At 52.3% G+C, this 27629-nt stretch overlaps 1 long non-coding RNA gene across 2 annotated transcripts in view; it reads right to left on the bottom strand.

Moving 5' to 3' along the window:
- Positions 1-27629, bottom strand: part of LOC138355322 (uncharacterized) — a 449272-nt gene that overhangs the window by 122040 nt on the left and 299603 nt on the right. The gene's annotated exons all lie outside the window — the stretch shown is intronic.

Raw genomic sequence — 27629 nt, forward strand, 5'->3', positions numbered from 1 at the left:
CCGTCTCACCTCATTACAAAGGTTACATTACCGCCTCACCCCATTACAAAGGTTACATTAGCGCCTCACCTCACTACGAAGGTTACATTACCGCCTCACCTCATTACAAAGGTTACATTACCGCCTCACCTCATTACAAAGGTTACATTACCGTCTCACCTCATTACAAAGGTTACATTACCGCCTCACATCATTACAAAGGTTACATTACCGCCTCACCTCATTACAAAGGTTACATTACCGCCTCACCTCACTACAAAGGTTACATTACCGCCTCAACTCATTACAAAGTCATGACTGCTCACATCTGTACACATAAGCACTATTATGACAGAAATATACAAATGGATGTAACGGGTATAACAAAATAGAACGCGAAACAATGGGTGTACAATGGGTATGTTTAGATTTAGGAAAGACCTGGGTAAATACTGGTTTGGCAACGGATGGGGATTTATAGAACAAATTTCCAGGACAATGATAGGTATAGGATTGATGGGGTGTTTCCAGCGCAGAGTTAGACACACATGTGAATGAGTTCGAGTAGGTATGAATTGGAGCTGACTCGTGTGGGCTATAACCACTACAACCACTACCACAACACTGCCAATACACTACCACCCCGCACTACCACGACACCACTGTTACGGACCTGAGTCCAGCGTCCGAGCCCGGAGCAGTGACGACCACGCCATCTGTGGGTCAGCTCCCGAAACCCCCTCCAAATGGACGCCGCCACCTAGTGAGGACGAGATATACTGGCCACAAGGGCTAGTTTCCCGTCCTGATCAGCTCATAACACAGCCGCTGCTGACCTCTGGTGAGGTGGAGCTTAGACAGCAACGCCATCTATGGAGTGGATACGTCGGGCGTTTGTGTCTAAGCCTGTAAGTAAGGTGCCCTAGTGTGTCTCTATTATTGATGACGTGTCTGATTACAGAGTCGACCTGGGACTGCTGTAATGGAAGTTGAGTCAGTCTACCCAAGGCAGCCGACTTGTCTCCAAGTGTTTGCTGCAGCAGCTGTGAGTCGCCCCCCGGATGAACACTGTGGTGTTAGCCTGCCTGTGAAGTGGCAGTTGAGGGATTGTCATACCCGGGACCGACTGGTGGAGACGCTTAACCACTGGGGTGTTGTGGAAAGGAGAGTGGTCTGTGGATCACACGAGGCTCCTGACTAGGGTTCGCGACCTTAGTATCGATCGTGGAGTGGCCTAACCAGCGTCGCTGATTTGAACCTGCCAGCTACCAGCTGGACTTGTGGTTGATGGCCTACACGACGGTGCCCCCAGTGGAACTGTGATTTGGCTGGCCTGTGGCCAGGGTAGACTCGAGAGGATCGAAGGATTCATCGTAAGGCCACAAGAGCACCAAGAGCTTAGCATCGTGAGCACCGTGAACGTCCAGAGTCTTCAGAAGAAGACTACGTTATACATTATAGTGTTTATTCCTCCCCCTTGTGATAATCTTTATATTATTTATGGTGACGGTGTTAATTATATTATTAAGTTTTTGTCTTTATTTCCCTTCCCCTTTTATTTTACTTGCGTTACGGATCACATCCCTTGAAAGCCACTACTAGCTTGGGGCCGGATACCCTACCTCTAACAACATCAGAGTAAGAACCCGGTTGCGACCCGAGAGGGCCGTAACAACCACACACACTACCACAACACCACACACACTTCCACAACATCACACACTACCACAACACCACCACAACATCACACACTACCACAACACCACCACAACACCACACACTACCACAACACCTCCACAACATCACACACTACCACAACACCACCACAGCTCCAGACACAACACTCCCACGCCACACATCAATATCTTATAGACCCGAAGCAGACAGAGAGTTCTTTAAGACGAAGACCACCACCAACCTTGGCCGGCCAGGTGACCCACGTCTGGCTGATGGCCCCTCAGGTGAGTCCGTGGCCCCTCAGGTGAGCCTGTGGCCCCCTCAGGTGAGCCTGTGGCCCCCTCAGGTGAGCCTGTGGGCCCCTCAGGTGAGCCTGTGGCCCCCTCAGGTGAGCCTGTGGCCCCCTCAGGTGAGCCTGTGGCCCCTCAGGTGAGGCTGTGGCCCCCTCAGGTGAGGCTGTGGCCCCCTCAGGTGAGGCTGTGGCCCCCTCAGGTGAGTGTCAGTTGGGGTGTTACCTGCAAGGAGAGATTAGAGCGTTACTACAATTAGATATGACCCTTGCTGCCTACATGCACTAAGAATACGAGCCAACCACAGACCCCTAAGAATAAGACCCCTCAACAAACCCCTAAGAATAAGACCCCTCAACAAACTCCTAAGAATAAGACCCCTCAACAAACTCCTAAGAATAAGACCCCTCAACAAACTCCTAAGAATAAGACCCCTCAACAAACTCCTAAGAATAAGACCCCACAACAAACCCCTAAGAATAAGACCCCACAACAAACCCCTAAGAATAAGACCCCTCAACAAACCCCTAAGAATAAGACCCCACAACAAACCCCTAAGAATAAGACCCCTCAACAAACCCCTAAGAATATGAGCCCACAACAAACCCCTAAGAATAAGACCCCTCAACAAACCCCTAAGAATAAGACCCCTCAACAAACCCCTAAGAATAAGACCCCACAACAAACCCCTAAGAATAAGACCCCTTAACAAACCCCTAAGAATATGAGCCCACAACAAACCCCTAAGAATAAGACCCCTCAACAAACCCCTAAGAATAAGACCCCTCAACAAACCCCTAAGAATAAGACCCCACAACAAACCCCTAAGAATAAGACCCCTTAACAAACTCCTAAGAATAAGACCCCTCAACAAACTCCTAAGAATAAGACCCCTCAACAAACTCCTAAGAATAAGACCCCTCAACAAACTCCTAAGAATAAGACCCCTCAACAAACTCCTAAGAATAAGACCCCTCAACAAACCCCTAAGAATAAGACCCCTCAACAAACTCCTAAGAATAAGACCCCTCAACAAACTCCTAAGAATAAGACCCCTCAACAAACCCCTAAGAATAAGACCCCTCAACAAACCCCTAAGAATAAGACCCCACAACAAACCCCTAAGAATAAGACCCCTCAACAAACCCCTAAGAATAAGACCCCTCAACAAACCCCTAAGAATAAGACCCCACAACAAACCCCTAAGAATAAGACCCCTCAACAAACCCCTAAGAATAAGACCCCACAACAAACCCCTAAGAATAAGACCCCTCAACAAACCCCTAAGAATAAGACCCCACAACAAACCCCTAAGAATAAGACCCCTCAACAAACCCCTAAGAATAAGACCCCTCAACAAACCCCTAAGAATAAGACCCCTCAACAAACCCCTAAGAATAAGACCCCTCAACAAACCCCTAAGAATACGACCCCTCAACAAACCCCTAAGAATAAGACCCCTCAACAAACCCCTAAGAATAAGACCCCTCAACAAACCCCTAAGAATAAGACCCCACAACAAACCCCTAAGAATAAGACCCCTCAACAAACCCCTAAGAATAAGACCCCTCAACAAACCCCTAAGAATAAGACCCCTCAACAAACCCCTAAGAATAAGACCCCTCAACAAACCCCTAAGAATAAGACCCCTCAACAAACCCCTAAGAATAAGACCCCTCAACAAACCCCTAAGAATAAGACCCCTCAACAAACCCCTAAGAATAAGACCCCTCAACAAACCCCTAAGAATAAGACCCCTCAACAAACCCCTAAGAATAAGACCCCTCAACAAACTCCTAAGAATAAGACCCCACAACAAACCCCTAAGAATAAGACCCCACAACAAACCCCTAAGAATAAGACCCCTCAACAAACCCCTAAGAATAAGACCCCTCAACAAACCCCTAAGAATAAGACCCCTCAACAAACCCCTAAGAATAAGACCCCTCAACAAACCCCTAAGAATAAGACCCCTCAACAAACCCCTAAGAATAAGACCCCTCAACAAACCCCTAAGAATAAGACCCCTCAACAAACCCCTAAGAATATGAGCCCACAACAAATTCTTGTTTACTAAAACAGTTTACAAACTTTGAAGCAACACAAGCTAAGGTTATTATTTGTATAAAGAAACTTGTAGTGCTTCGGTGCTCAAAAATTGTTTAATAAACGTAAACAAATCCGTCATGATTGTTAAAAGATGTACAGGTTTCGTTGATACACCGGGATTGTACCTGGAGAGGGTTCTGGTAAGTCTTCTACTCCCCAAGCCATCCACCAGTTGGTCCACCAGGCATGACTTGTGAGTTTGGTTCACCAGGCTGTTGCTTGCAGCGGTCCACAGGCCCACATACTCAAGTTCAAGTTCAAGTATGTTTATTGAGACAAGAAAGAAGTACATCTTAAAGCGATAGAGTACCTTAGACTATTTCTACCCCCCGCTACCCACCACAGCCCGGTTGGTCCGGTACTTCTTGGAGAAAACTATCTAGTTTTCTTAACGTCCGCGGGGACGTTAAGCCCCGAAACCATGCCAAGGTAACCTCAAGGACCTTCAAAGTAACCTCAAGGTAACCCCAAGGTAACCTCTAGGCAATCTCAAGGAAACCTCAAGGTAACCCTCAAAGTAACCCTCAATCTAACCCTCAAAGTAACCCTCAAAGTAACCCTAAAGGTAACCCCCAAAGTTACCTAAAGGTAACCTCAAGGTAACCCCAAGGTAACCTCTAGGTAATCTCAAGGTAACCCCCAAGGTAACCCTCAAAGTAACCCTAAAGGTAACCCTCAAAGTAACCCTAAAGGTAACCCTCAAAGTAACCCTCAAGGTAACCCCCAAGGTAACCCTCAAAGTAACCCTCAAAGTAACCCTAAAGGTAACCCTCAAAGTAACCCTCATGGTAACCCCTAAGGTAACCCTCAAAGTAACCCTCAAAGTAACCCTAAAGGTAACCCTCAAAGTAACCCTCATGGTAACCCCCAAGGTAACCCTCAAAGTAACCCTCAAAGTAACCCTCAAAGTAACCCTCAAGGTAACCCTCAAGGTAACCCTGAGTTCCGTTTAAGGTAATCCCCCCCCCCCCGCACCTCAGTACCTGGACCCTGCCTGTGAAGGCTGGTAAATGCTTCATGGTCCTACACAACTTTCCTCGGCTTGGTGCCCTTCTTTTCATAATTATTATTTATACAAATAATAACCTTTTGATAATCCATTAATTACTAGTCAATGCTTGATGCTTCCTGCCGCCGCCCTTTAAGCCCGGGCGCTCAATCACCACATTTTCTCCTCTGGGTAAACACCCGGTGCCGGGGAGGGGGGGGGGTGGGGGGATGGGGGGGGAAGGGGGGAAGGGGGGAGGGGGGGAGTAATAAGCGGGAGATAAATGATAACTTCTTTTCCAGACTATCACAATTGCCAGCCGTTACTTGGGCTCCGTGTGAGGGGGGGGGGGGGAGTGGTTGCAGCAGGGTGTGAGAGGGGGGGGAGTGGTTGCAGCAGGGTGTGACAGGAGGGGGGAGTGGTTGCAGCAGGGTGTGAGAGGGGGGGGGAGTGGTTGCAGCAGGGTGTGAGAGGAGGGGGGGGAGTGGTTGCAGCAGGGTGTGAGAGGAGGGGGGGAGTGGTTGCAACAGGGTGTGAGAGGAGGGGGGAGTGGTTGCAGCAGGGTGTGAGGGGGGGGGGGAGTGGTTGCAGCAGGGTGTGAGAGGAGGGGGGAGTGGTTGCAGCAGGGTGTGAGAGGGGGGGGGGAGTGGTTGCAGCAGGGTGTGAGAGGAGGGGGGAGTGGTTGCAGCAGGGTGTGAGAGGAGGGGGGAGTGGTTGCAGCAGGGTGTGAGAGGAGGGGGGAGTGGTTGCAGCAGGGTGTGAGAGGAGGGGGGAGTGGTTGCAGCAGGGTGTGAGAGGAGGGGGGAGTGGTTGCAGCAGGGTGTGAGAGGAGGGGGGAGTGGTTGCAGCAGGGTGTGAGAGGGGGGGGAGTGGTTGCAGCAGGGTGTGAGAGGGGGGGAGTGGTTGCAGCAGGGTGTGAGAGGGGGGGTGGTTGCAGCAGGGTGTGAGAGGGGGGGAGGAGTGGATGCAGCAGGGTGTGTGAGAGGGGCGGGAGTGGTTGCAGCAGGGTGTGAGAGGGGGGAGGAGTGGTTGCAGCAGGGTGTGAGAGGGGGGGAGTGGTTGCAGCAGGGTGTGAGAGGGGGAGGAGTGATTGCAGCAGGGTGTGAGAGGGGGGGGGAGTGGTTGCAGCAGGGTGTGAGAGGGGGGGGGGAGTGGTTGCAGCACTGTGTGAGAGGGGGGGAGTGGTTGCAGCAGGGTGTGAGAGGGGGGAGTGGTTGCAGCAGGGTGTGAGAGGGGGGGGGAGTGGTTGCAGCAGGGTGTGAGAGGGGGGGGGAGTGGTTGCAGCAGGGTGTGAGAGGGGGGGAGTGGTTGCAGCCGGGTGTGAGAGGCGGCAGTGGTTGCAGCAGGGTGTGAGAGGGGGGAGTGGTTGCAGCAGGGTGTGAGAGGCGGGAGTGGTTGCAGCAGGGTGTGAGAGGGGGGGAATGGTTGCAGCAGGGTGTGAGAGGCGGGAGTGGTTGCAGCAGGGTGAGAGAGGGGGGGAGTGGTTGCAGCAGGGTGTGAGAGGCGGGAGTGGTTGCAGCAGGGTGTGAGAGGGGGGGAGTGGGTGCAGCAGGGTGTGAGAGGCGGGAGCGGTTGCAGCAGGGTGTGAGAGGGGGGGGGAGTGGTTGCAGCAGGGTGTGAGAGGGGGGGAGTGGTTGCAGCAGGGTGTGAGTGGTTGCAGCAGGGAGTGAGAGGGGGGGAGTGGTTGCAGCAGGGTGTGAGAGGGGGGGAGTGGTTGCAGCAGGGTGAGAGAGGGGGGGAGTGGTTGCAGCTGGGTGTGAGAGGGGGGAGTGGTTGCAGCAGGGTGTGAGAGGGGGGGGAGTGGTTGCAGCAGGGTGTGAGAGGGGGGGGGAGTGGGTGCAGCAGGGTGTGAGAGGCGGGAGCGGTTGCAGCAGGGTGTGAGAGGGGGGGAGTGGTTGCAGCAGGGTGTGAGAGGGGGGGAGTGGTTGCAGCAGGGTGTGAGTGGTTGCAGCAGGGAGTGAGAGGGGGGAGTGGTTGCAGCAGGGTGTGAGAGGGGGGGAGTGGTTGCAGCAGGGTGAGAGAGGGGGGGAGTGGTTGCAGCTGGGTGTGAGAGGGGGGAGTGGTTGCAGCAGGGTGTGAGAGGGGGGGGGGGAGTGGTTGCAGCAGGGTGTGAGAGGGGGGGAGTGGTTGCAGCAGGGTGTGAGAGGGGGGAGTGGGTGCAGCAGGGTGTGAGAGGCGGGAGTGGTTGCAGCAGGGTGAGAGAGGGGGGGGAGTGGTTGCAGCAGGGTGTGAGAGAGGGGGGAGTGGTTGCAGCAGGGTGTGAGAGAGGGGGGGGGAGTGGTTGCAGCAGGGTGTGAGAGGGGGGGAGTGGTTGCAGCAGGGTGTGAGAGGGGGGGAGTGGTTGCAGCAGGGTGTGAGAGGGGGGGGGAGTGGTTGCAGCAGGGTGTGAGAGGCGGGAGTGGTTGCAGCAGGGTGTGAGAGGGGGGGAGTGGTTGCAGCAGGGTGTGAGAGGGGGGGAGTGGGTGCAGCAGGGTGTGAGAGGCGGGAGTGGTTGCAGCAGGGTGAGAGAGGGGGGAGTGGTTGCAGCAGGGTGTGAGAGGGAGGGAGTGGTTGCAGCAGGGTGTGAGAGGGGGGAGTGGTTGCAGCAGGGTGTGAGAGGGGGGAGTGGTTGCAGCAGGGTGTGAGAGGGGGGGAGTGGTTGCAGCAGGGTGTGAGAGGCGGGAGTGGTTGCAGCAGGGTGTGAGAGGGAGGGGAGTGGTTGCAGCAGGGTGAGAGAGGGGGGAGTGGTTGCAGCAGGGTGTGAGAGGGGGGAGTAGGTGCAGCAGGGTGTGAGAGGCGGGAGCGGTTGCAGCAGGGTGTGAGAGGGGGGGGAGTGGTTGCAGCAGGGTGTGAGAGGGGGGGGAGTGGTTGCAGCAGGGTGTGAGTGGTTGCAGCAGGGAGTGAGAGGGGGGGAGTGGTTGCAGCAGGGTGTGAGAGGGGGGGAGTGGTTGCAGCAGGGTGAGAGAGGGGGGGGAGTGGTTGCAGCTGGGTGTGAGAGGGGGGAGTGGTTGCAGCAGGGTGTGAGAGGGGGGGGAGTGGTTGAAGCAGGGTGTGAGAGGGGGGGAGTGGTTGCAGCAGGGTGTGAGAGGGGGGAGTGGGTGCAGCAGGGTGTGAGAGGCGGGAGTGTTGCAGCAGGGTGAGAGAGGGGGGGGGAGTGGTTGCAGCAGGGTGTGAGAGAGGGGGGAGTGGTTGCAGCAGGGTGTGAGAGAGGGGGGGGAGTGGTTGCAGCAGGGTGTGAGAGGGGGGAGTGGTTGCAGCAGGGTGTGAGAGGGGGGGAGTGGTTGCAGCAGGGTGTGAGAGGGGGGGAGTGGTTGCAGCAGGGTGTGAGAGGCGGGAGTGGTTGCAGCAGGGTGTGAGAGGGGGGGAGTGGTTGCAGCAGGGTGTGAGAGGGGGGAGTGGGTGCAGCAGGGTGTGAGAGGCGGGAGTGGTTACAGCAGGGTGAGAGAGGGGGGGAGTGGTTGCAGCAGGGTGTGAGAGGGGGAGAGTGGTTGCAGCAGGGTGTGAGAGGGGGGAGTGGTTGCAGCAGGGTGTGAGAGGGGGGAGTGGTTGCAGCAGGGTGTGAGAGGGGGGGAGTGGTTGCAGCAGGGTGTGAGAGGGGGGGTGTGGTTGCAGCAGGGTGTGAGAGGCGGGAGTGGTTGCAGCAGGGTGTGAGAGGGGGGAGTGGTTGCAGCAGGGTGTGAGAGGGGGGAGTGGGTGCAGCAGGGTGTGAGAGGCGGGAGTGGTTGCAGCAGAGTGAGAGAGGGGGGAAGTGGTTGCAGCAGGGTGAGAGAGGGGGGGAGTGGTTGCAGCAGGGTGTGAGAGGGGGGGAGTGGTTGCAGCAGGGTGTGAGAGGGGGGGAGTGGTTGCAGCAGGGTGTGAGAGGTGGGGGGGAGTGGTTGCAGCAGGGTGTGAGAGGGGGGGGGACTGGTTGCAGCAGGGTGTGAGAGGGGGGGAGTGGGTGCAGCAGGGTGTGAGAGGCGGGAGTGGTTGCAGCAGGGTGAGAGAGAGGGGGAGTGGTTGCAGCAGGGTGTGAGAGGGGGGGAGTGGTTGCAGCAGGGTGTGAGAGGGGGGGAGTGGTTGCAGCAGGGTGTGAGAGGCGGGAGTGGTTGCAGCAGAGTGTGAGAGGGGGGGAGTGGTTGCAGCAGGGTGTAAGAGGGGGGGGAGTGGTTGCAGCAGGGTGTGAGAGGCGGGAGTGGTTGCAGCAGGGTGTGAGAGGGGGGGAGTGGTTGCAGCAGGGTGTGAGAGGGGGGGAGTGGGTGCAGCAGGGTGTGAGAGGCGGGAGCGGTTGCAGCAGGGTGTGAGAGGGGGGGGGAGTGGTTGCAGCAGGGTGTGAGAGGGGGGGGAGTGGTTGCAGCAGGGTGTGAGTGGTTGCAGCAGGGAGTGAGAGGGGGGGAGTGGTTGCAGCAGGGTGTGAGAGGGGGGGAGTGGTTGCAGCAGGGTGAGAGAGGGGGGGGAGTGGTTGCAGCTGGGTGTGAGAGGGGGGAGTGGTTGCAGCAGGGTGTGAGAGGGGGGGGAGTGGTTGCAGCAGGGTGTGAGAGGGGGGGAGTGGTTGCAGCAGGGTGTGAGAGGGGGGAGTGGGTGCAGCAGGGTGTGAGAGGCGGGAGTGGTTGCAGCAGGGTGAGAGAGGGGGGGGAGTGGTTGCAGCAGGGTGTGAGAGAGGGGGGAGTGGTTGCAGCAGGGTGTGAGAGAGGGGGGGGAGTGGTTGCAGCAGGGTGTGAGAGGGGGGGAGTGGTTGCAGCAGGGTGTGAGAGGGGGGGAGTGGTTGCAGCAGGGTGTGAGAGGGGGGGGAGTGGTTGCAGCAGGGTGTGAGAGGCGGGAGTGGTTGCAGCAGGGTGTGAGACGGGGGGAGTGGTTGCAGCAGGGTGTGAGAGGGGGGGAGTGGGTGCAGCAGGGTGTGAGAGGCGGGAGTGGTTGCAGCAGGGTGAGAGAGGGGGGGAGTGGTTGCAGCAGGGTGTGAGAGGGGGGGAGTGGTTGCAGCAGGGTGTGAGAGGGGGGAGTGGTTGCAGCAGGGTGTGAGAGGGGGGAGTGGTTGCAGCAGGGTGTGAGAGGGGGGGAGTGGTTGCAGCAGGGTGTGAGAGGGGGGGTGTGGTTGCAGCAGGGTGTGAGAGGCGGGAGTGGTTGCAGCAGGGTGTGAGAGGGGGGAGTGGTTGCAGCAGGGTGTGAGAGGGGGGAGTGGGTGCAGCAGGGTGTGAGAGGCGGGAGTGGTTGCAGCAGAGTGAGAGAGGGGGGAAGTGGTTGCAGCAGGGTGAGAGAGGGGGGGTGGTTGCAGCAGGGTGTGAGAGGGGGGGAGTGGTTGCAGCAGGGTGTGAGAGGGGGGGAGTGGTTGCAGCAGGGTGTGAGAGGTGGGGGGGAGTGGTTGCAGCAGGGTGTGAGAGGGGGGGGACTGGTTGCAGCAGGGTGTGAGAGGGGGGGAGTGGGTGCAGCAGGGTGTGAGAGGCGGGAGTGGTTGCAGCAGGGTGAGAGAGAGGGGGAGTGGTTGCAGCAGGGTGTGAGAGGGGGGGAGTGGTTGCAGCAGGGTGTGAGAGGGGGGGAGTGGTTGCAGCAGGGTGTGAGAGGCGGGAGTGGTTGCAGCAGGGTGTGAGAGGGGGGGAGTGGTTGCAGCAGGGTGTAAGAGGGGGGGGAGTGGTTGCAGCAGGGTGTGAGAGGCGGGAGTGGTTGCAGCAGGGTGTGAGAGGGGGGGAGTGGTTGCAGCGAGCATAAGAAATATTGCCGGAACAACCGTGGACATCTTCAAGAGAAAACTGGACGGTTTTCTAAGAGAAGTTCCGGATCAGCCGGGCTGTGGTGGGTACGTGGCCCTGCGGGCCGCTCCAAGCAACAGCCTGGTGGACCAAACTCTCACAAGTCGAGCCTGGCCTCGGGCCGGGCTTGGGGAGTAGAAGAACTCCCAGAACCCCATCAACCAGGTATCAACCAGGTATCAACCAGGCAGCAGGGTGTGAGAGGGGGGAGTGGTTGCAGCAGGGTGTGAGAGGGGGGGGGAGTGGTTGCAGCAGGGTGTGAGAGGGGGGGGGAGTGGTTGCAGCAGGGTGTGAGAGGGGGGGAGTGGTTGCAGCAGGGTGTGAGAGGGGGGGGAGTGGTTGCAGCAGGGTGTGAGAGGGGGGGAGTGGTTGCAGCAGGGTGTGAGAGGGGGGGAGTGGTTGCAGCAGGGTGTGAGAGGGGGGAGTGGTTGCAGCAGGGTGTGAGAGGCGGGAGTGGTTGCAGCAGGGTGTGAGAGGGGGGGGGGGAGTGGTTGCAGCAGGGTGTGAGAGGCGGGAGTGGTTGCAGCAGGGTGTGAGAGGGGGGGAGTGGTTGCAGCAGGGTGTGAGAGGTGGGAGTGGTTGCAGCAGGGTGTGAGAGGGGGGGAGTGGTTGCAGCAGGGTGTGAGAGGGGGGGGAGTGGTTGCAGCAGGGTGTGAGAGAGGGGAGTGGTTGCAGCAGGGTGTGAGAGGGGGGGGGAGTGGTTGCAGCAGGGTGTGAGAGAGGGGAGTGGTTGCAGCAGGGTGTGAGAGGGGGGAGTGGTTGCAGCAGGGTGTGAGAGGCGGGAGTGGTTGTAGCAGGGTGTGAGAGAGGGGGGGAGTGGTTGCAGCAGGGTGTGAGAGAGGGGGAGTGGTTGCAGCAGGGTGTGAGAGAGGGGAGTGGTTGCAGCAGGGTGTGAGAGGGGGGGGAGTGGTTGCAGCAGGGTGTGAGAGGGTGACCTCTCACACGCCGTCCACCGTGCGTGGCACCAAGGACCAGCGGCCCGTGTGGACGTGTCCGTGGCCAGGTCTGCTGGTTGGTGGTCTGGTGCTCCTTACACTCCCACGTATGAATCACAGCCTAGTTGATCACGTACCCATTGGTGCTCTTCATCAAGTTATCTTTTGAACACTGTGAGCGGTCCCCCCCCCCCCCCTTATGTCTTGAGACATCTGAGGCATTTGATGTTGATAGTTCTCTCTCAGAGTACCTGTTGCACCTCTGCTCTTCAACGGGGGTATTCTGCACATCCTGCCATGCCTCCTGGTCTCATGTGATGTTATTACTGTGTGCCATTTTAGAACCAGCAATTTAGGCCAGCATTATCTCTAGCTTTGAATTGGGCTGTTCCCGAGGAGCAAACAAGGGGTTGCCATCACTGTATGGCACCCCCCCCCCCTTGTTTGAAAGGTTCTTGTTATCTAATCTGATGCTTGTCTTCTTCAGTAACGGCCCAATTCTTGTGTAATTTATATACAAAAAATCTAATTCCTTCAAAATCTCACTCACGGTACTTTTTAGAAATTATTAAAAATGCGGCGTCTGAAAGATGTAAATATCTGTAATAGTTTTGATTTACTAGCAGTGCCCAACCACTTGGGCTGGACGGTAGGGCGACGGTCTCGCTTCATGCAGGTCGGCGTTCAATCCCCGACCGTCCAAGTGGTTGGGCACCATTCCTTCCCTCCGTCCCATCCCAAATCCTTTATCCTGACCCCTTTCCCAGTACTATATAGTCGTAATGGCTTGGCGCTTTCTCTTCATACTTCCCTTCCCTTCCGCTTTTCAGTGCGTATTATACTTGAGTTCTCCACACTCACAGTGTACTGGTGGTGGTGGTGGTGGTGCGTGGTGGTGCGTGGTGGTGCGTGGGGCAGTGTGGTGACCTTAACACAACCCTCTCCACCACCCCGGCTGCACACCCACCATCTTGGAAGAAGAATTCGTGAATACTTTCTCTGGGTGTGAAGGGGCCCAAGGACCCCCCTCCTGGGTGTGAAGGGGCCCAAGGACCCCCCTCCTGGGTGTGAAGGGGCCCCAAGGACCCCCCTCCTGGGTGTGAAGGGGCCCAAGGACCCCCCTCCTGGGTGTGAAGGGGCCCCAAGGACCCCCCTCCTGGGTGTGAAGGGGCCCCAAGGACCCCCCTCCTGGGTGTGAAGGGGCCCAAGGACCCCCCTCCTGGGTGTGAAGGGCCCAAGGACCCCCCTCCTGGGTATGAAGGGGCCCAAGGACCCCCCTCCTGGGTGTGAAGGGGCCCCAAGGACCCCCCTCCTGGGTGTGAAGGGGCCCAAGGACCCCCCTCCTGGGTGTGAAGGGGCCCAAGGACCCCCCTCCTGGGTGTGAAGGGGCCCCAAGGACCCCCCTCCTGGGTGTGAAGGGGCCCCAAGGACCCCCCTCCTGGGTGTGAAGGGCCCAAGGACCCCCCTCCTGGGTGTGAAGGGGCCCGAGGACCCCCCTCCTTGGTGTGAAGGGGCTCAAGGACCCCCCTCCTGGGTGTGAAGGGGCTCAAGGACCCCCCTCCTGGGTGTGAAGGGGCTCAAGGACCCCCCTCCTGGGTGTGAAGAGCCCAAGGACCCCCCTCCTGGGTGTGAAGAGCCCAAGGACCCCCCTCCTGGGTGTGAAGGGCCCAAGGACCCCCCTCCTGGGTGTGAAGGGGCCCAAGGACCCCCCTCCTGGGTGTGAAGGGCCCGAGGACCCCCCCTCCTGGGTGTGAAGGGCCCAAGGACCCCCCTCCTGGGTGTGAAGGGCCCAAGGACCCCCCTCCTGGGTGTGAAGGGGCCCAAGGACCCTCCTCCTGGGTGTGAAGGGGCCCAAGGACCCCCCTCCTGGGTGTGAAGGGCCCAAGGACCCCCCTCCTGGGTGTGAAGGGGCCCAAGGACCCCCCTCCTGGGTGTGAAGGGCCCGAGGACCCCCCTCCTGGGTGTGAAGGGCCCAAGGACCTCCCTCCTGGGTGTGAAGGGCCCAAGGACCCCCCTCCTGGGTGTGAAGGGGCCCAAGGACCCTCCTCCTGGGTGTGAAGGGGCCCAAGGACCCCCCTCCTGGGTGTGAAGGGCCCAAGGACCCCCCTCCTGGGTGTGAAGGGGCCCGAGGACCCCCCTCCTGGGTGTGAAGAGGCTCAAGGACCCCCCTCCTGGGTGTGAAGGGGCTCAAGGACCCCCCTCCTGGGTGTGAAGGGGCTCAAGGACCCCCCTCCTGGGTGTGAAGGGGCTCAAGGACCCCCCTCCTGGGTGTGAAGGGGCTCAAGGACCCCCCTCCTGGGTGTGAAGGGGCTCAAGGACCCCCCTCCTGGGTGTGAAGGGGCTCAAGGACCCCCCTCCTGGGTGTGAAGGGGCTCAAGGACCCCCCTCCTGGGTGTGAAGGGCCCAAGGACCCCCCTCCTGGGTGTGAAGGGCCCAAGGACCCCCCTCCTCGGTGTGAAGGGGCCCAAGGACCCCCCTCCTCGGTGTGAAGGGGCCCAAGGACCCCCCTCCTGGGTGTGAAGGGGCCGAGAGAGCAGCCAAGAGTTACACATACAGCAGCAGCTCTCAGAACTAACCTGCAGCTAAAGTCTCTTATATACTCGCCATAGCTCCTGGCCCGGGCTCTCTCGTTACCCATATATTGGGTCTGATTCTGATGCAAATTTTATACAAAATTCAATTTTCTTCTAAATCTCATCATAGGTACTTTTCTGAATGCCGATTAAAGGCTCGTCGAGTGTAAAATATGAGATGTCAGTCATAAGACACTTGATAAGAGTGCCCTGGGCCATGTATATGGCTCATCTCATGGCCCAGTGAAGGGCCCCAGTGTCTGATGCAGCCTCCATCACCTGCAGCATACCCTGGTATGCTGCAGGTATATCACCTGTGTTGACATTAGCCTGTGTTTGAGCCTAGGGTTGATGTCATCACTATAAAACAAATTTCCTCATAAATCTCGGCACATGAACTTTTCAGATTGCAAATCAGCCACATGGGGTAAAACAGATGAAGTCTACGAAATTACACTTTTATAAACTCTCACCTTAGTTACGCTAGCCTGAGCGCGTCTCTCCCATCAACCCCACTGATGTTTGCTGTTGTAAGTAAGTAAGTAATTATCAAAAGAAGGCACCAAACCGGGAAGGCTATGTAGCACCATCAAATACGCAAAATAATCAGAGGGCGCTAAATATCACCAAGGATGCCAATACGAGAACAAAAACGCATAAGGCGAACGATATCAAAAGTATCCGAGTCACCAAGAATTCTATCGAGGGACAGGTGACCGCGAGGGGCGGTCGTATGCTGTTGTAGATTTAGCTACTACTAACGAAATCTCCATATAGCACGGGCTATGGTGAGCCCATTAGTCGTTGAGATGTAAGTCTCGTCCTAATCACACACTCAGACCTTCACAAAGCACTGATGTATGCACTTTTGGGGACTTATATTTGTTGGAAATTTTATCCGAATGTTAACTTCCTTGGACATCTCACTGGAGTTATTTACGTGACCACTACTCCAGGATGCCAGGTCACAAACATGACATCCTTTTAAGATCTCGTTCCAATTTAATTTTTTTTTTCATAGTTTTCTTAGTGGTATCTGGCTTCAACATGTCTAGTGCCTCTGTGCCTATTTTCTTGAGACACTGGCTTGTATTATTTACCTCTTCTTCTTCTTCCCAGATTATTTATGTGAAGTTGTGATTTATTGGTTCCCAGTTAATGTTTATTATTTAAATTAAACATTTTAGCTTCTCCTCCTGGCGGACTTGTGAGGATCTGCATAACTAGACTCGTCTGAACCTGGAGGATACCTGGACGGGGTCTCGAGAGTTCTTCTACTCTCCGAGCCCGGCCTCAGGCTAGGTTCGTCTTGTCATAACTTGGTCTAACAGGCTGTTGCTTGCAGCTGCCCGCAGGTCCACATATCCACTACAATCACAAAAACTATGATTAGGTTTTGATCTTAGTGGCATGTATCTGGTGGAAGTATACCTACCTTGTATCATGAGAAAAATTTGACAATTTCCTTCAAGAAGTACCAGACCAAATGGGTTGAAGTGGATTTACAGGCCGCTCCGAGCAAAAGTCTGTTGGACCAAAGTTATCACATCAAGTCTGGGCCCGAGGCCGGGCTAAGGAAGCTGATCAAACCTCAGAACCAGCCCCAGGTATACTTCAAGTATATGCCAGGTATTATGTCCCTTATCAGTTCATCCAGGGTGTTTTGTTATTGTCCCTACCATATGCTGGTTTTAAACACCACACTAAGCCTTACACATATACGTGACCTCACCTCACTTCGAACAAGGAGCAGGGGTATGAGGACCACGAGCTGGGATATGGAGCCAAGGAGCTAGGATATGAGGACAAGGAGCTGGGATATGAGGACAAGGAGCAGGGATATGAGAACAAGGAGCTGGGATATGAGGACAAGGAGCTGGGATATGGAGACAAGGAGCTAGAATATGAGGACTAGGAGTTGGGATATGAGGAAAAGGAGCAGGGATATGAGGACAAGGAGCAGGGATATGAGGACAAGGAGCAGGGATATGAGGACAAGGAGCAGGGATATGAGGACAAGGAGTGTGTGCTTGAGAGTACCCAGAACATAGGTTCGAATCCTCCTCATACATCCTACTGATTTTCTCATGAAAACAAGAAACTTGGAAATATGGCAAAGATTTGGAATACGAGGACAAGGAACGGTGCCCAACCACTTTGACTAGCATGAATCAAACGCCTACCCTACAAGAAGTAAGGCATTCATCCCTCCAAGGGTTGGGAGGGAGATCGAATCGAATACAGGATAAGATAGCTAAGTCGCGACAGTTGAATAAACCCTGTACCATGGCTGAGGTCACCATTGTAACATCCCACCGCTGCCACCATTGTAACATCCCACCGCTGCCACCATTGTATCATCCCACCGCTGCCACCATTGTAACATCCCACCGCTGCCACCATTGTAACATCCCACCGCTACCACCATTGTAACATCCCACCGCTACCACCATTGTAACATCCCACCGCTTCCACCATTGTAACATCCCACCGCTGCCACCATTGTAACATCCCACCGCTGCCACCATTGTAACATCCCACCGCTGCCACCATTGTAACATCCCACCGCTGCCACCATTGTAACATCCATGTCACCATTGTGAGCTCTTGACTCACCAGAGTGGTGAGTCAAGGGCTAAAATAGCTTAGACACTAGCCGTCAACGACCCCCACTGATGAGATTCCCAACCGAACTATTAGTTTAAACAAAGACGCCTGCATGGTGCGGGGGCAGAAGAGGGGAGGGGGGGGGGAAAGATTATGACAGATGAATTCAAGATTAACATTGGATGAGACGTCATTTTGAATATATGGTATTGAAGGCTGTCTTGTGTTGGTTGATGGCAAAGTGTGCACGTGCATGCCTGCACGGACGCAGGCACACACACACACTACAGGAAAAATTGGATTGGTTACAAAGGCGGGGTCCAAGAGCTAATAGCTTGATTCTGCAGACACAAATAGTAAATACAGGTGAGGACACAGGTGGAAATGATGAGCCAGAGATATTAGAAAGAAGATTTTCAATGTCAGAGTAGTTAACAGGTGGAATGCATTAGGCAGTGATGTGGTGGAGGCTGACTCCATACACAGTTTCAAATGTAGATATGATAGAGCCCAGTAGGCTCAGGAACCTGTACACCAGTTGATTGACAGTTGAGAGGCGGAACCAAAGAGCCAGAGCTCAACCCCCGCAAGCACAGCTAAGTGAGTACACACCCACAAAGAATGTTCTCTGTCACATCTTGGTGAGATCTTTCCGCTTGCTCATCATCATTACTTTAAAAACCACGAAGCCAACGCCAGAAGACAATGAGAATGGGAGAAGAGGAGGGAAAAAAGGAGGAAGAGATGAGAGAGCGAAGGAAACGTAAGGGGGTAGAAGGCAGAGAGAGAAAAAAGGGGGGTGGGTAGGAAACATTAAATTAGACGAGGCTGGGTAAATGAGACCAAAGGGCGGGGGGGGGGAGAAGGGGCTTTTTGGAACGGGGTGTGTGACAGGGGAAGAGGTAGAAGAATGTTGGGAAGAAAGAATGAAGACAACATTGGGAATGAGAAACACAGAGGAGCACAGACGATCAGAAGCGACAGATTAGGTAGTGTCGCAGGAACATAATAGGCACGAGGAAGCTTACTAAAGAGTAATAGGATGATAATGGGTAGATAACAGGACAACGAGGATTTGATATGGTGTAATAGGAGAGTAATGAAAACATGAGGGAAGGGGCAAGAAGGTAGGCGGTAATAGGTAGACAACGGCCTGGCGAGGGTCGAGCAAAACAGTCCAGCAGTAGGGTGATGGGGAGTAGCAGTAGGGTGATGGGGAGAAGCAGTAGGGTGATGGGGAGTAGTAGTAGGGTGATGGGGAGTAGCAGTAGGGTGATGGGGAGTAGCAGTAGGGTGATGGGGAGTAGCAGTAGGGTGATGGGGAGTAGCAGTAGGGTGATGGGGAGTAGCAGTAGGGTGATGGGGAGTAGCAGTAGGGTGATGGGGAGTAGCAGTAAGCAAATAACGGAGAGGCGGCAGGTAAGGGGGAGTAATTAATGGTGAATAGTGGTAGTAGGAATATAATAGGTGAATGGTTGTAGGGGAGGGGGGGGGGAATTAAGAGTTATCCGCAGTGTGCGCAACATAATTGGTCTCCCCTATTCCCCACTAACCAGTGTAATCCTCTTTATAGAAGGTCAGTCGTAAATGCTTGGATTCTCCCCCTATTTACTCCTGTCATCGGAGTCCTTCCTCTCTTTGTACGGGCTGATTAAAAATTATTAACTTTGTTAATAATGTTTATAATCCTATGTTAATATTCCAATCTTAATATTCTTATAATGTTTATATTCCTACGTATTCACTTAGTTGTGCTTGCAGTTGAGCTCTAGCTCTTTAGGCCCGCCTCTCAACTGTCAATCAATGGATTTTTTCACCTCCCCCCCCCCCCCAGGAAGCAGTCCGTAACAGCTGTCTAACTCCCAGGTACCTATTTACTGCTCGGTAACAGGAGCATCAGGGTGACAGAAACTCTGCCCATTTGTTTCCCGCCATCAAAGGGGGTCGAACCCCGGTCCACAAGACTACGTGCTGTCCACTCAGCCACCAGGCGCCCTGTGTACGTGTACATTCTGTTATGTTTATATTCTCATTTGCCCTGGTTTTCATATGGTCGCCATATATATATATATATATATATATATATATATATATATATATATATATATATATATATATATATATATATATATATATATATATGTCGTACCTAGTAGCCAGAACGCACTTCCCAGCCTACTATGCAAGGCCCGATTTGCCTAATAAGCCAAGTTTTCATGAATTAATGTTTTTTCGACTACCTAACCTACCTAACCAAACCTAACGTAACTTTTTCGGCTACCTAACCAAACCTAACCTATAAAGATAGGTTAGGTTAGGTTAGGTAGGGTTGGTTAGGTTCGGTCATATATCTACGTTAATTTTAACTCCAATAAAAAAAATTGACCTCATTCATATTGAAATGGGTAGCTTTATCATTTCATAAGAACAAAATTAGAGAAAATATATTGATTCAGGAAAACTTGGCTTATTAGGCAAATCAGGCCTTGCATAGTAGGCTGAGAAGTGAGTTCTGGCTACTAGGTACGACATTATATATATATATATATATATATATATATATATATATATATATATATATATATATATATATATATATATATATATATATATACGAAAATGACATCGCAAGCAAGGCAAAGACTCAGCCTAAATTGCTGCACAGCCACATCAGGAGAGAAACAAAAGTAAAGGAACAGGTAATGAAATTAAGGTTAGGGGCGGAAGGATTCATTACAAACGACAAAAAAATGTGTGAGGAACTGAATAAGAAATTCCAGGTCTTCACCTTAAAGCAAGGAGAAATTCCAGAGATAAGAGAGGGAATAGTTAACCAGGAACCACTACAAGAGTTTGAGATTACCAGCGGGGAAGTAAGGAAGTGTTTACCAGAGTTGGATGTGACAAAGGCTATAGGCCCAGATGGAATCTCCCCTTGGATACTAAAGGAAGGAGCAGAAGCCCTGTGCCTGCCCCTCTCCATAGTGTATAACAAATCACTGGCAACAGGGGAACTGCCAGAAATTTGGAAAGCAGCTAATGTAGTCCCGATATACACGAAAGGGGATATACAGGAGACACTGAACTACAGGCCAGTGTCTTTAACATGCATACCATGCAAGCTGATGGAGAACATTGTGCGAAGAAAGCTAGTGGAACATCTGGAGCAAAAGAACTTTGTAGCACAACATCAGCATGGGTTTAAGGAAGGCAAATCAGGGAATTAAATCATTACACAGGATTAATTGAATTCTATGACCAGGCAACAAAAATCAGGCAGTACCTGATTAGGTACTGCCTAATTAGGTACTTACCTAAGGGATTAGGTACTGCCTAATTAGGTACTTACCTAAGGGATTAGGTACTGCCTAATTAGGTACTTACCTAAGGGATTAGGTACTGCCTAATTAGGTACTTACCTAAGGGATTAGGTACTGCCTAATTAGGTACTTACCTAAGGGATTAGGTACTGCCTAATTAGGTACTTACCTAAGGGATTAGGTACTACTCCCTTAGGTAAGGGAGTACCTAAGCAACAGATGACAGCGAGTCAGTGTGAGGAGTGAGGTCTCCGAGAGGCGAGGCGTCACCAGTGGAGTCCCACAAGGATCAGTCTTTACCCTTTACTTTAACAATACATTTGGCCCCTCTGACGTCGATAGAATGCTCACATAAACTGGAATGTAAATACAAGCACTCTAGTGCATTGTACTTACATTACTACTCATGTTCAAGAAGAACATGTGTAGTAATGTTCACGTGTATACACACCTGCCCTGACGGAGGGAGGAGGGTCCAAGACCTGAGAAAGTTTTCACTACTTTACATCATCACTACTTTTTAAGTAAACAACCTAACTTAACCCAACCATCCTAACTAAACCCAACCCACCCTATGCTAAACTAACAACCTAACCCAACCTATCTTTTTTCATCCTCATATCACATACAAGGAGACAAATTCTAGTACTGTGTCACCTCAGATGACACTGGGATCCGCATGCGAGCAGACGACACAGAGGACACGGCCAGCCGCCACTCTGACGATGCTGAAGTCTGTCAGCGGTCCACACGAAACATGTTTAATGAAGATAAGTTCCAGCTCCTTCGCTATAGAGCGCCGGTGAGGGTTATATATAGCCTACACAAGGTGTGCACGACAGTATGTCGTGCACAAGGTGTACATGACAGCATGACGTGCACAAGGTGTGTACGACGTGTGTACACCTTGTATGGCGTGCACAAGGTGTGCACGCCACTATGACGTCATAATGTTATCCGGACCCATGCTTCAGTTTCCATCGGTCCGACGCGGCTGTTGGTGCGAGCAAGGAGCGATGGGTGGGAAGGGGTCAATTACAAGGTGGAGTGAGCACATTCCACGTGGGGGTCGAACCCTGCACAAGAAGGTTCCAATAGGTCCGTTTTGTGTCTGTCAAAACTGTACGTTTATAATGTTTGGTTCAGATGCATTAACTAAGCTTAGGCTGTGACGGGGTGGAGTGGGTTGGGTAAGGCTAGGTAAGACTAGGTAACGCTAGGTAAGGCTGGGTAAGGCTAGGTAGGTTTTAAAACCCAGGTGGGGAACCCATCATATAATTACCCAAGTGTAATTACCTAAGTGTAGTTACAGGATGAGAGCTACGCTCGTGATGTCCCGTCTTCCCAGCACTCTGTCATATGAAGCTTTGTAACTACTGACGGTTTTGGCCCATTCATACGGATGAGTGGATGAGTTGTATCCTCGCCCAGATACGCCAGTCTGTAGCGCCAGTCCACGGACGTTTGACGCGCAAGTGAGGGCCACGACTGGGCCTCGCCTCCACCAATCCCAAATGTTAATTACTAATATAAAACTCACACAATTTGTGTGTGTATATGCCTACATGCTCATGGTACACGCCTAGAGGTTCAGCAAATGACTAACGGAAGGACAGAAACACAGAGCCAGGAACAAGACAGGTAAACAGTGCGGAGAGTCGGTCAGCGAGTCTACACGTCTCTTCCCTTCCAGAGAAAATTGTCTACACCATTAGTGTTTTATGATAATATCCTGGTAGCAGCGTGTGCCATCCCTGGGTAACAGCAGCCGTCAGCAGGACTTGTGGGGAGGTGCACAAGAGCCTGGCCACCACTATCACGCTCCTCTCTCACACACACACACACACACACACGCACACGCACACGCACACGCACACACACACGTTAAACCTGGAGTTTACTCTTTCCTGACAATACCAAGCGATGTGTCCGCGGGCCACACATGCATCGAGATGGTCCGCTAGCGGATCACAGGGACTGAAACCATGTCGTAGCGGCCACCTGGACCAAAACAGTGTGTCAGCTGGCCACAAGGACCAAAACGGTCTGGCAGCCAGTCAGGCAGACCTGACAGCGGCCCACAAAGACCAAAATGGTGTGTAGGCGAGCCACATAGATTAATAGACGAGGTTTTATGGTGGTTAAGACGAGCTGATGAGGAAATGAGATCCGTGAGGGAGGACGAGAGTATGTGTGAGCTAGAAGTGAGTCAGAGTAAGGTCCTTGTTGACAACTAGGCGTCGTGTCTGAGGACGGACAGAAAGCTTGGTGGTTATCTTGAGGTTATCTTGAGATGATTTCGGGGCTTTAGTGTCCCCGCGGCCCGGTCCTCGACCAGGCCTCCACCCCCAGGAAGCAGCCCGTGACAGCTGACTAACACCCAGGTACCTATTTTACAGCTAGGTAACAGGGGCATAGGGTGAAAGAAACTCTGCCCATTGTTTCTCGCCGGCGCCTGGGATCGAACCCAGGACCACAGGATCACAAGTACAGCGTGCTGTCCGCTCGGCCGACCGGCTCCCTCAGTTTAGTACAGCCAAGTACAGTTTCCTGTCCGTACTTGCCACCTAACTTCCTTTACTTCTGTACTTCCTCCACGCCTTGTATTTAATTGCCAGTCTTCCTCGCATGCTTAAGTAAACCTTGAATTCCTTTTTTGATTTTCATTTATTTTTTCTTGTGGCCGGGATAAACATGTCTACTGCCTTTTGTGCGACTTAATTTATCATGTCTTGTTTAGACTTTACTCCGACTCCTGTTGCCCCGTGGTATTTCTGTGAGGTATTTTCTCTTCTGCTTATAGTTTCCCTTTGAGTACACCAGCTCTTTGCTTTCTTCTCTTTGGGAGGTGGGGGGGGGGGGAATTACCCCCTGACTCCACCAAATTCTCAAATGTCAGTACACTGTGGTCACTCATTCCCCCGGGGGCTTCCTACCTCACTTCCATTATGTCCGACTCATTCAGGGTGAATATAACAGGCCGAGTTTGGCTGGTTCATCTCCCCCTCTCATTCTTGCGGGTCCCTTCACGCTTAGAAAGTTTCTCGTTGCTACATCCAGCAGTATAGCTCTCCAGGTCTCTGGTCCTCCATGTGGCTCTGTATTTTCCAAGTCTATCTTCTCATGATTGAAGTCTCTCACAATTAACAGTCTGGATCCGTTCCTGCAAGCGACAGTAGGTGCTCTATTATAATTCTTTATATTAAAGGTAGTCATGTTGTCTCTATCACGTTCCTGTGTGTGTGTATGTGTGTGTGTGTGTGTGTGTGTGTGTGTGTGTGTGTGTGTGTGTGTGTGTGTGTGTGTGTGTGTGTGTGTGTGTGTGTGTGTGTGTTTGTGTGTGTGTGTGTGTTTGTGTGTGTGTGTGTGTGTGTGTGTGTGTGTGTGTGTGTGTGTGTGTGTGTGTGTGTGTGTGTGTGTGTGTATGTGTGTGTGTGTCTGAGTGTGTGCCTTACGTCATGTCGTGGGGGTTTATACGTTACTACTATTATTTTCTGCCCTCCAATTGTCATCGTGCCTTTTATGTGGTCTGTGAACCTTTTATAGTCCTACCTTGAGGTTACCTTGAGATAACTTCAGGGTCTAGCGTCCCCGCTGCCCGGTCCTCTACCAGGCCTCCTGGTTGCTGGACTGGTTAACCAGATTGTTGGACGCGGCTGCTCGCAGCCTGATGTATGAGTCACAGCCTGGTTGATCAGGTATCCTTGATCCCTGGTTGATCAAGTAGCCCAGGGTAACCATCTCTTCAAAACTCTTATCAGCCTTTCTGTATCAGCAGGGCCACTCCTTCCCTCTCTTTACTTGCCACATAATATTCCTGAGGAAACACTGCATTTGTTATGACTTTTGTTATATATTTCCTGAGAGTGCTATTATGTCTGGGTTTTCTTCTTGTGACCTTTCTCCAAGTTTACCTGTTATATTTGTGATCCCATCTATGTTTGAGGACATTACCTTGAAGCTCACTTTCTTCTCTTCATTCTCGCTTCCTCCTCCCCTTGATGGTCATTCTGCCGGTGTAGGTAGTTGCTCCCTGGGTGTGGCAAGTCAGGAGACGGTTAGCGGGGCCTCAGAGGGTTCTTGGGTGAGGGGTGGTAGGCCATGGGAAGGGGGGGGGGGAACAGGAAGTGTATGGAGTGAGGGGAAAGGGATCCCGCTCAAGGGTGATGGTTCGTTGGGCAATTGAATGGGTACAGGGAAGGCTCGAGGTGAGCTGTGTTTCTAAGGGAGAGGGGTAGGGGTGTTGTACTCCTCTCTTGGGTTGTTGAACTGCTGGTGGCGGGTTCCCCACTCTCCTCTGGGAGTGCCAAGTTTTAGGGCTGTTGTCCCCGGGTTCTCTCTTCTCTCCCTCTGCTTCTCTCTTACATCTGCTGCCATGATTCTCTTGTCCCTTGTTATGTCCCTCTGAAGAAATACCTTTTTTGTATCCCCTTACATTTAACAGATGGCTCTTCTTTGTTAGAATTTCCTCTTTTGTGGTCTCATTTGTGGACACTATCTTTATCAGTCGATCTCTGTCCTTATCACACCAGACTAGCTTGAAAACCTTCTCTACGCTTTCTCCAACACCCTCCATCTGTAGCTCCTTTATGCAGCCCGTCCTCCTAAGGTTCCCAACATTAAGAAAACGGTCGGATTAAAGTGTCCTCTCCTAACCTACCAGAGGACCCAAAACAGGAAACAGGATAGTAACTCACTTTTGCGAACTGCTTCCATTTTCTAGTACAGTGCAACAATTTTTGGCCTTGTGTACAGCATACGTGCGCAAGGCGACGTTCTTTGTCGGCGGACAGGTTGTTGTACGACCTCTCTCTGTGTGTGTGTGTGTGTGTGTGTGTGTGTGTGTGTGTGTGTGTGTGTGTGTGTGTGTGTGTGTGTGTGTGTGTGTGTGTGTGTGTGTATTGTGTGTGTGTATTGTGTGTGTGTATTGTGTGTGTGTGTGTGTGTGTGTGTGTGTGTGTGTGTGTGTGTGTGTGTGTGTGTGTGTGTGTGTGTGTGTGTGTGTGTATTGTGTGTGTGTGTATTGTGTGTGTATTGTGTGTGTGTGTATTGTGTGTGTGTATTGTGTGTGTATTGTGTGTGTATTGTACTCACCTAGTTGTACTCACCTAATTGTGTTTGCGGGGGTTGAGCTCTGGCTCTTTGGTCCCGCCTCTCAACCGTCAATCAACAGGTGTACAGGTTCCTGAGCCTATCGGGCTCTATCATATCTACATTTGAAACTGTGTATGGAGTCAGCCTCCACCACATCACTGCCTAATGCATTCATTTGTCAACCACTCTGACACTAAAAAAGTTCCTTCTAATATCTCTGTGGCTCATTTGGGCACTCAGTTTCCACCTGTGTCCCCTTGTGCGTGTTCCCCTTGTGTTAAATAGACTGTCTTTATCTACCCTATCAATTCCCTTCAGAATCTTGAATGTGGTGATCATGTCCCCCCTAACTCTTCTGTCTTCCAGCGAAGTGAGGTTTAATTCCCGTAGTCTCTCCTCGTAGCTCATACCTCTCAGCTCGGGTACTAGTCTGGTGGCAAACCTTTGAACCTTTTCCAGTTTAGTCTTATCCTTGACTAGATATGGACTCCGTGCTGGGGCTGCATACTCCAGGATTGGCCTGACATATGTGGTATACAAAGTTCTGAATGATTCTTTACACAAGTTTCTGAATGCCGTTCGTATGTTGGCCAGCCTGGCATATGCCGCTGATGTTATCCGCTTGATATGTGCTGCAGGAGACAGGTCTGGCGTGATATCAACCCCCAAGTCTTTTTCCTTCTTTGACTCCTGAAGAATTTCCTCTCCCAGATGATACCTTGTATCTGGCCTCCTGCTCCCTACACCTATCTTCATTACATTACATTTGGTTGGGTTAAACTCTAACAACCATTTGTTCGACCATTCCTTCAGCTTGTCTAGGTCTTATTGAAGCCTCAAACAGTCCTCTTCTGTTTTAATCCTTCTCATAATTTTAGCATCGTCCGCAAACATTGAGAGAAATGAATCGATACCCTCCGGGAGATCATTTACATATATCAGAAACAAGATAGGACCGAGTACAGAGCCCTGTGGGACTCCACTGGTGATTTCACGCCAATCGGAGGTCTCACCCCTCACTGTAACTCTCTGCTTCCTATTGCTTAGATACTCCCTTATTCACTGGAGCACCTTACCAGCTACACCTGCCTGTCTCTCCAGCTTATGTACCAGCCTCTTATGGGGTACTGTGTCAAAGGCTTTCCGACAATCCAAGAAAATGCAGTCCGCCCAGCCCTCTCTTTCTTGCTTAATCTTTGTCACCTGATCGTAGAATTCTATCAAGCCTGTAAGGCAAGATTTACCCTCCCTGAACCCATGTTGGCGATTTGTCACGAAGTCCCTTCTCTCCAGATGTGTTACCAGGTTTTTTCTCACGATCTTCTCCATCACCTTGGATGGTATACAAGTCAAGGACACTGGCCTGTAGTTCAGTGCCTCTTGCCTGTCGCCCTTTTTGTATATTGGGACCACATTCGCCGTCTTCCATATTTCTGGTAGGTCTCCCGTCTCCAGTGACTTGCTATACACTATGGAGAGTGGCAAGCAAAGTGCCTCTGCACACTCTTTCAGAATCCATGGTTAGATCCCATCTGGACCAACAGCCTTTCTAACATCCAGATCCAGCAGGTGTCTCTTGACCTCCTCTCTCGTAATTTCGAACTCTTCCAAGGCCGCCTGGTTTACCTCCCTTTCTCCTAGCACAGTGACCTCACCTTGTTCTATTGTGAAGACCTCTTGGAACCTCTTGTTGAGTTCTTCACACACCTCTCTGCCATTCTCTGTATACCTGTCCTCGCCTGTTCGAAGTTTCAATACCTGTTCTTTCACTGTTGTTTTCCTTCTGATGTGACTGTGGAGTAGCTTTGGTTCGGTCTTGGCTTTGTTTGCTATATCATTTTCAAAACTTTTCTCTGCTTCTCTTCTCACCCTGACGTACTCATTCCTGGTTCTCTGGTATATCTCTCTGCTTTCTGGTGTTCTGTTATTCCGGAAGTTCCTCCACGCCCTTTTGTTCAGTTTCTTCGCTTCCATACATGCCCTATTATACCATGGATTCTTCTGTTGCTTCTCGGATTTTTCCCTTTGGGCCGGGATGAACCTGTTTACTGCCTCCTGACACTTTTGGGTGACATAGTCCATCATACCCTGTACGGACTTATCTCTGAGGTCTGTGTCCCAAGGTATTTCACTTAGGAAACTTCTCATCTGTTCATAATTTCCCTTTCGGTATGCCAGCCTTTTGATTCCTAGTTCTTTTTTGGGGGAGATAAGTCCTAGCTCTACCAGGTACTCAAAGGTACCAGGTACTCACACACAGCTATTGTGTGTGTGTGTGTGTGTGTGTGTGTGTGTGTGTGTGTGTGTGTGTGTGTGTGTGTGTGTGTGTGTGTGTGTGTGTACAGAGGGAAGGGGGGG

This window comes from Procambarus clarkii, chromosome 67 (assembly GCF_040958095.1).
Source record: "Procambarus clarkii isolate CNS0578487 chromosome 67, FALCON_Pclarkii_2.0, whole genome shotgun sequence".
Classification (NCBI taxonomy): domain Eukaryota; kingdom Metazoa; phylum Arthropoda; class Malacostraca; order Decapoda; family Cambaridae; genus Procambarus; species Procambarus clarkii.